Source organism: Rutidosis leptorrhynchoides, chromosome 8 (assembly GCF_046630445.1).
Source record: "Rutidosis leptorrhynchoides isolate AG116_Rl617_1_P2 chromosome 8, CSIRO_AGI_Rlap_v1, whole genome shotgun sequence".
Classification (NCBI taxonomy): Eukaryota; Viridiplantae; Streptophyta; class Magnoliopsida; order Asterales; family Asteraceae; genus Rutidosis; species Rutidosis leptorrhynchoides.
The window spans coordinates 13,765,469-13,774,962 of NC_092340.1; the positions used below are offsets into that span (position 1 = coordinate 13,765,469).

Sequence of the window (9,494 nt, forward strand, 5' to 3'; positions counted from 1 at the left end):
TATTCATGTGCATAGTTGACTTGTAATTTTAGCTCCGTTGCATCGTGCGTTGAGAGTTGACTCTGGTCCCGGTTCCGGATTTTCAAACGTCCTTTCGTACGCGGAGATATCTTGTACTTTACGTTTCGCGGCTTGTACTCTTATAATTTTTAGAAGTTTCTCATCAATACTTCGAACCACTTGGATTGTACTTTGTACTTTTTAGCTTTTTGATCATTTGCATCTTCAAATTGTCATTTTCTTCTTTTGTCTTCGCACTTATTTATTTAAACGAATATTACATAAAAATAGAACAAACAACTAAAAGCTTTACATATTGGAAGGATATTGTGCCTAAATATATGTTCATTTGGAGCACTATCAAATATCCCCACACTTGAGCGTTGCTTGTCCTCAAGTAATACAGAACTTAAAATAAAATCACACTTCACTCGAATCACTTTTTTTATTCTCACACTTTATACATCAGTGATTTTGATACGGCGATATAAACAATGATAGTAACGATGTGGTTTACAGTCCCACATGACTATGAAAATTTAGATCCTTTAAGGAAATTGGATCTTTATGAAAACATTTGATCTTTTTGAAAATTCAATCTAGTTTTTACCCTAGATAAGTTTTCCGGAATAACCCTTCACCGGTGTTTGCAAAATGTTTTTGTGAGTTTTGTGGGTTTCGGATTTTAAAATTTTAGCTCAAAACTTGCTGTTTTGTGTCACCCACTTGCTAACCTTGTATTAGGAAAGCAACACGTCCAGTATACTTGCTCCGTATATTACCTTTCGGTAAACTACCGTCCGGTTGTAAAGGAAAGCGTTGAACAAGCAACTGTTAAGGCAATGTCCCGTGACATTCTTTTGATTATGGTCTATATTGTGTCGGATGCAATTACTATCCTTTGTAGGAGCAATAGTAAAGATCACCCTATAGTTTTTCGGTCTGGCACAAGGTCCTGTCTTCGACCATGTTATGCAACCACCGTTCTTACAGTTGACACCCGATTCGGTTCAGGTGACCTAATGAATTCCAGGTGAATTCCTAGGATTTTATGTTCAATGGTAATGAACGCATTGAAAATAGGTTTTTAGAAAACAAATCGGTTTTAATTTGATCAAAATATTTTCTCGTTCAAGCTCGAGTTTAGATATCATTGAATTTCATGAATTTGTAATTCTCAATCTTTAAGGTCAATCTCAAGGATTGAATAATATCAGGCTTAGAAGCTGATTTTTAATTTTTAAGGAGATTATCCTTTCTGGGGATCAGATTTATTAGTCTTATAAGCTAATTTGCACGGTGCCCTCCTCATTTTACGAGACAGATCCTCTCATGGTTAGGATAAGTCTGACCACTTGGCGACCCTGTTTGATGCTGAGGTCCGTGGATCTCCAGCTAATTTTCGAGAAAACTTTTCAAGGTTTTTCGTAGACTCTACAACTGGTCTGGACGACAACTTCTTGACCTAAATCAAGAAGCGCGTGTCTTTTTCGGAAGACTTTACTTCCTTTTAATGATGGAATTGATTCATCGTGTAGATCCATCTTTTCTTTCAAAAGTATTACAATAAACCGGGTAAAACTGATTAGTTTAGTCCAAAGCAAAAGTACCTGTAATAATCTGTACCAAATATGTGATATGTGTTTTAAAGAACTCGGTAAATTTTTCCCACACTTAGCTTTTATTTATTCTTTTCTTTACCCTTTTATTCTCCTCTATTCCATTTTAAATGAATTCTAACATTTTGGGTTGTTTCTCCATTTATGTTCTCCGAGGTAACAATAATTTCGGTATTAACACCTAGTTTTATCGTTCATAAATATGTGTAAACATGATTTTGAATTCATTTAGTTGAAAATTTTTCAAATTTTCACAAAATTTGGCAATTAAACTAAGTGTAAACCCGAGAGAATTTATAACCCTTCCCCACACTTGAGATCATGCAATGCCCTCATTTGCATGAAATCAGACTATAATTATAAATTCATGAGGGTGATTAGTGTAGAAAAGTGATTAAAAATACTGAGTTTGTAATTACTAAGGTCGTCGAATGATAGATGGCGCACCTCATCGTTCATTCCTTTTATTGTAATTTCACATATGTTTTGCGTCTTATCGTCAAAATTAGTAGCTTTTGCTGAACTTTAATGTCAGTCTTTGAAAGTGCGATGTTTTACCCTGTTTTATATAAGATAAACTACAAACATATATATATATATATATATATATATATATATATATATATATATATTTTAAAAACCTTTATTTATTAAAACAATTTAAATGAATAATTTTTTAAAAATTTTGTTTCCTTTTACTTTAGGTAGTTTAGGTATGTTTAGCTAGTCCGTCCCTCGACAAAATTTAAAATTTATCGTTTTTAAAGCGATTGTTTTAAAAGCAAAAATTTTTGGGGTTTTTTAAATTTTTTGGTATACTTTAGATCAATAATATTAAAAATAATGATAACAAAATTTATCGCCCCGCCCTCGGGTAAAGCAATTTCGGTTCCATAACCTAGTCTTCAACTTACGATGAATTTTAGAAATCATTTTTTAAACTTAATGAAATAAAGTAAATTTTGTTTTTAAATTCACACAAAACTAAAATTTAAAAAGCATATTAATTTCATATAAAACCTACAAAATAAAAAAAATTCAGAATGGAGGGAGAAAACTAGTTCTTTAGTGTCTGCTAGTGGAAAAGACCAATCGGATTCCATTCTCGGAACTACACGAGAACAAAACAACTAACTCTAGACAGCATTTTCTTTTTAGAACATCTGAATCTCCCCACACTTAGGTAGCTGTGGTGTCGAAATTGTGATTAACTTCATTGTCAATTTCTCTTGGACCATAATCAACTTGCATATCTGTGACTTTTGCTTTAAGCCATTGGTCGGATTCCTGTGTAATATCCACAAATTCAACTAGTTTCGCCTTTTCTTTAGGCGATAGATTGGATACTAACCGGTTACATAACTTAAAGTTCCCCTTGGTTCTAGCATCGCGAATCCGTTTAATAAGTTTCTTCATTGAACTGTTAATAACGGGGTCATTTAATTTTGTATCAACAACGGGGTTCTTTGTTATCAGGTCATCATTAGGTGTTACTTTATCTTCCCCACACTTAGGCGTTTTATTATTGTTAAGCACTACCGTTGGAGTTGGTAAAACAATATGCTTCTTACCAATCGTTTTTGTTGGTTCAACAGTTTTGGTTAGTGGAGATTTAGACTTTTGACTCACAAAGGTGATCGATTTTTCATTATTACTAAGTGTCATTCTACCCTCTCTTACATCAAATAACGCCCCGGTAGATGCTAAGAATGGTCGACCTAAAATTAGAGGAATGTTTGGGTCCTCTTCCATGTCAATGACAATAAATTCTACTAGAAAGGTAAATTACCCACTTGAATGGGTAGGTTGTCAGCGATTCCAACTGGGTGCCTAATGGTTTGATCAAAGAGTCGAACACTCATTTCTGTTGGACTTAACTCACCTACTCCTAATCTCTTATATAATGAAAGAGGCATAACACTCACACTTGCACCTAAATCTGCTAGTGCATCATACATGACACAATCACTAAGTAGATAAGGAACAATAAATTCACCCGGATCACCCAACATGGGTGGAGGTTTTGGTGGAACTGTCTTCACCGGGTTTACTTTTACGGTTTTTGTTTCTTGCACTTTCTTATTCTTCTTCTTCTTTCCAGAGGTATCACAAACTTTATTACCTATCACTTGCTCATACTCAACTCCTTTTCTTGGAAACGGAATGGGTGGTCTGTATGGTGCCACCACTAGCTTTACATACTCGGGTGGTGGTGGTGTTGTAACTTCTTCATTGTTACTCACATCTAAAACCTTCCCATCTTCTGGTGTTGGTTTTTCAGAATTCGTTGAAACCATATTAACATTCTCATTCCGAGGATTTACTTCAGTATTACTCGGTAGCTTTCCTTGTTCCCTCTCACTCATCATGCTAGCAAGAGTACCTACGTGTTTTTCTAGATTCAAAATGGAAGCTTATTGAGTTCTTAATGACTGATCAAACCTCTCATTTGTTTGAGTTTGAGATGTAATAAATTGTGTTTGAGATTCCATTAGCTTTGTCGTCATTTCTTCCAGATTTGACTTTTTCTCTTCGGTTTGTTGTGGTGGTTTATAAAAGATAGGTTTTTGTTGATTGAAAGTGTTGTTTTGAGTTGGTTGGTTATTCAGACCTTGTTGGTTATACGAGTTATTGTTTGGCCCATTTGGATTGTAAAGAATGTTTTGATTTCGATTGAAGTTTGGCCTTGGCGGTTGATAATTATTTTGATAATTATTTCCCGGCCTTTGGTTCATGTAGGAAACATTCTCACGTTGTTCCATCGTTTGCTCGATGTGACACTCTTTCGTTAAGTGTGGTCCACCGCATTGCTTACAACTGATTCGTATTGCGTGAATATCTTTAGTCATCTTTTCCATTCGTCTCTCGAAAGCATCTATTTTTGCGGAAACGGAATCAAAGTCATGCCTAGAATCGGCTCTAGCCGCTTTAGATGAATGAAAGATATCTTTTTCTTGGTGCCACTCATGTGAGTGGGAGGCTATGTTATCAATAATTTTGTGAGCTTCAGTTGCGGTTTTCTTCATAATGGAACCACCAGCTGCTATGTGGATGTATTTTCGTGTAGTGATATCGCATCCTTGGTAGAATATTTGTACTATTTGATAAGTGTCTAAACCATGTTGAGGACATCCTCTCAACAACTTTCCGAATCTTGTCCACGCCTCATATAATGTTTCATTTGGCTTTTGCGTGAATGTAACAATTTCTCATTGAAGTCTCACGGCTTTGGATGCCGGAAAGAATTGTTTAAGAAAATTTTCAACTAAAACATCCCTTGTATCAATCGCCCCTTCTGGTAACGATTCTAAGCAATCTTTGGCTTCTCCCTTTAAAGTCCAGGGAAATAACATGAGATAGATTTGTTCATCCTCCACTTCTCGAATTTTAAATAGAGTACAGATCCTATTAAAGGTTCGAAGATGTTCGTTTGGATCTTCCTTCAGCGTACCACTATATTGGCATTGATTAGTTACCATATGTAGGATTTGTCCTTTGATTTCATAATCTGGCGCATTAATGTCTGGCTTAATAATGGCGTGACCTTGGCCCGTGCGTGTGGCTCTCATTCGGTCTTCCATACTTAGAGGTTCTGTTACTTCCATAATTGAAATTGTTGAATACAAATCAATAGAGGATTCGATTTAACGGTTTGTGGTTCAGGAGGAATGATTAGTGGTTCAGGATCTTGGAATTGTCCTTGAATATCCTCAGGGTTTTCAATTTTGAAGTCGGGTACAAAAAATGGATTATCGGGATTTTGAGTTGGAGTACTTGTTTGACTAGATGATGATTCTAAAGAAAAATTAACGACGATAATATTGGCTAGATGTCTTGATCGAGTTACAGGTGGTGAACGTATGAAAGGTGGTGAACGTTTTGCTCGGTGCATTCACTGAATATCCTATTAGTTATAAAAATAAAAAAAAATTATATAAGTTATCAAATTAATAGACTTTTCTGATTTTGCCCACGTTTCGAATAGCCAATAGATGCAGCAGGTAGCCAGGACCCTTTAAATCGAAAGCCCACAACTCGCCACTAACAAATCCAACTATTACTACGAACCAGAAAATTTTAGATGTCTATCAATTTAACCGCTTAAAATAATTTTTCGTCGAAATTTTGAAATAAAAATCTATGTCCTAAAAACTAGAGCGTCGATAAATAAGAAAGAAAAAGAGTACGTCGAAAAACGTCGAAAAATAAAAGGTCGAAAAATTAAGCGTCGAAAAATAATAAAATGTAGCGTCGAAACTTAAAAGTCTAAAAACTAAAATTTAAAACTTACGTCTAATGGTATTAAAGCTTAAAAGAAATTCTATATCCAAAACGGCAATAATTTAAAAAGTCATTAAAACTTAAAACGGCGTCGCAAAATTCTAAAGCACCTAAATCTTAGTCTAAAGAAAAAGCACTTAAGGGATTTTACGGCAAAGCCTAAAAATCTAGAAATATAAAATAACTACGGCAAAATACTAAGTTTAAAACTAATTACGAACGATAAATATACAAATATTATGAATATACGTTAAAAATATACAAAATATAAAAATAAGCTTAAAGTTATAAAAATACAATTTTTTTTATAAAAATATTATTTTTATATTATTATTTTATAAAAGTATTAATTTTATAAATAATAAAACTAATTGAAACTTAAAAATACAAATTTAATTAAAACTTAAACTAATTATTATTAAATTAAACCCTAACTATAATTAATTAATAATAATAATATTAATTAAACACAAACCCTAATCGTACCAGCTAATGATCAGACATGTCAGAGGGTACCATGCGATCGCATAGGTTTATAACTGCCTTCTCATGCGATCGCATGAGATGCAGGTTCAGCTGACATGCAGGTCGAAATTTTGCAGGTTCAGTTTCTATTTTATTTTTTTTTGTTTTTTGTTTTTATATTTTTGTATTTTTAACAAAATATTTTTACAAAATAATAAATAATATATTTTTACAAAAATATAGTTATAATAAAGCATTTTTTCACCGAGTCCCCGGCAGTGGCGCCAAAAACTTGATGTGCGCAGAGGTGTATATGAAATAGTTATTATTTTTAATGCGAAATGATACAATTTTACACAAGTTATTTATTTATATATAGAATGGATATACCTAAACCTTGCTACAACACTATAGGCAGTGTACCTAATCGTAAAGTAGTGTAGTTTTTAGTAAGTCCGGTTCGTTCCACAGGGAGCTAACCAAGTTTAACGGTATATTTTTTAAAACTATATTTGTATAAATATATATATGGTTAATTATGGTTATATATATAGTTAACATGATTTTATTATAAGTATGTATCTCATTAGGTATTTTAACAATGAGTTATATACATAAAAATGAGACTATTAATTTAAGAAACTCGAAAACGATATATATAACGATTATCGTTATAACAACGTCTTACTAGGTACATATGAATCATATTAAGATATTGATACACTTGGTTAATTATGTTAAATTATAAGTAAATATATTATTAAGTGTATTAACAACGAAATGCATATGTAAAAATAAGACTACTAACTTAATGATTTCGAAACGAGACATATATGTAACGATTATCGTTGTAACAACATTTAACTGTATATATATCATACTAAGATATATTATATATCATAATATCATGATAATATAACAATTTAACATCTCATTTGTTATAATAAACAATGGGTTAACAACATTCAACAAGATCGTTAACCTAAAGGTTTCAAAACAACATTTACATGTAACGACTAACGATGACTTAACGACTCAGTTAAAATGTATATACATGTAGTGTTTTAATATGTATTCATACACTTTTGAAAGACTTCAAGACACTTATCAAAATACTTCTACTTAACAAAAATGCTTACAATTACATCCTCGTTCAGTTTCATCAACAATTCTACTCGTATGCACCCGTATTCGTACTCGTACAATACACAGCTTTTAGATGTATGTACTATTGGTATATACACTCCAATGATCAGCTCTTAGCAGCCCATGTGAGTCATCTAACACATGTGAGAACCATCATTTGGCAACTAGCATGAAATATCTCATAAAATTACAAAAATATGAGTAATCATTCATGACTTATTTACATGAAAACAAAATTACATATCCTTTATATCTAATCCATACACCAACGACCAAAAACACCTACAAACACTTTCATTCTTCAATTTTCTTCATCTAATTGATCTCTCCCAAGTTCTATCTTCAAGTTCTAAGTGTTGTTCATAAATTCCAAAAGTTCTAGTTTCATAAAATCAAGATACTTCCAAGATTGCAAGTTTACTTCCAAGTTTTCTAAATCCATTCCAAGTAATCATCCAAGATCAAGAAACCTTTGTTACTTACAGTAGGTTATCTTTCTAATACAAGGTAATAATCATATTCAAACTTTAATTCAATTTCTATAACTATAACAATCTTATTTCGAGTGGAAATCTTACTTGAAATTGTTTTCGTGTCATGATTCTGCTTCAAGAACTTTCAAGCCATCCAAGGATCCTTTGAAGCTAGATCTATTTTTCTCATTTCCAGTAGGTTTATCCAAGGAACTTGAGGTAGTAATGATGTTCATAACATCATTCGATTCATACATATAAAGCTATCTTATTCGAAGGTTTAAACTTGTAATCACTAGAATATAGTTTAGTTAATTCTAAACTTGTTCACAAATAAAAGTTAATCCTTATAACTTGACTTTTAAAATCAACTAAACACATGTTCTATATCTATATGATATGCTAACTTAATGATTTAAAACCTGGAAACACGAAAAACACCGTAAAACCGGATTTACGCCGTCGTAGTAACACCGCGGGCTGTTTTGGGTTAGTTAATTAAAAACTATGATAAACTTTGATTTAAAAGTTGTTATTCTGGGAAAATGATTTTTATTATGAACATGAAACTATATCCAAAAATTATGGTTAAACTCAAAGTGGAAGTATGTTTTCTAAAATGGTCATCTAGACGTCGTTCTTTCGACTGAAATGACTACCTTTACAAAAACGACTTGTAACTTATTTTTTCGACTATAAACCTATACTTTTTCTGTTTTGATTCATAAAATAGAGTTCAATATGAAACCATAGCAATTTGATTCACTCAAAACGGATTTAAAATGAAGAAGTTATGGGTAAAACAAGATTGGATAATTTTTCTCATTTTAGCTACGTGAAAATTGGTAACAAATCTATTCCAACTATAACTTAATCAACTTGTATTGTATATTATGTAATCTTGAGATACCATAGACATGTATACAATGTTTCGACCTATCATGTCGACACATCTATATATATTTCGGAACAACCATAGACACTCTATATGTGAATGTTGGAGTTAGCTATACAGGGTTGAGGTTGATTCCAAAATATATATAGTTTGAGTTGTGATCAATACTGAGATACGTATACACTGGGTCGTGGATTGATTCAAGATAATATTTATCGATTTATTTCTGTACATCTAACTGTAGACAACTAGTTGTAGGTTACTAACGAGGACAGCTGACTTAATAAACTTAAAACATCAAAATATATTAAAAGTGTTGTAAATATATTTTGAACATACTTTGATATATATGTATATATTGTTATAGGTTCGTGAATCAACCAGTGGCCAAGTCTTACTTCCCAACGAAGTAAAAATCTGTGAAAGTGAGTTATAGTCCCACTTTTAAAATCTAATATTTTTGGGATGAGAATACATGCAAGTTTTATAAATGATTTACAAAATAGACACAAGTACGTGAAACTACATTCTATGGTTGAATTATCGAAATCGAATATGCCTCTTTTTATTAAGTCTGGTAATCTAAGAATTAGGGAACAGACACCCTAATTGACG

General features: G+C 32.3%; 1 non-coding gene across 1 annotated transcript; it reads left to right on the forward strand.

The window, feature by feature from the left end:
* The first annotated feature begins 4,733 nt into the window (after positions 1-4,733).
* Positions 4,734-4,840, forward strand: LOC139865461 (small nucleolar RNA R71). The gene has a single exon (XR_011764981.1). It is a non-coding gene; the product is annotated as a small nucleolar RNA R71 (small nucleolar RNA).
* Positions 4,841-9,494: the final 4,654 nt, after the last annotated feature.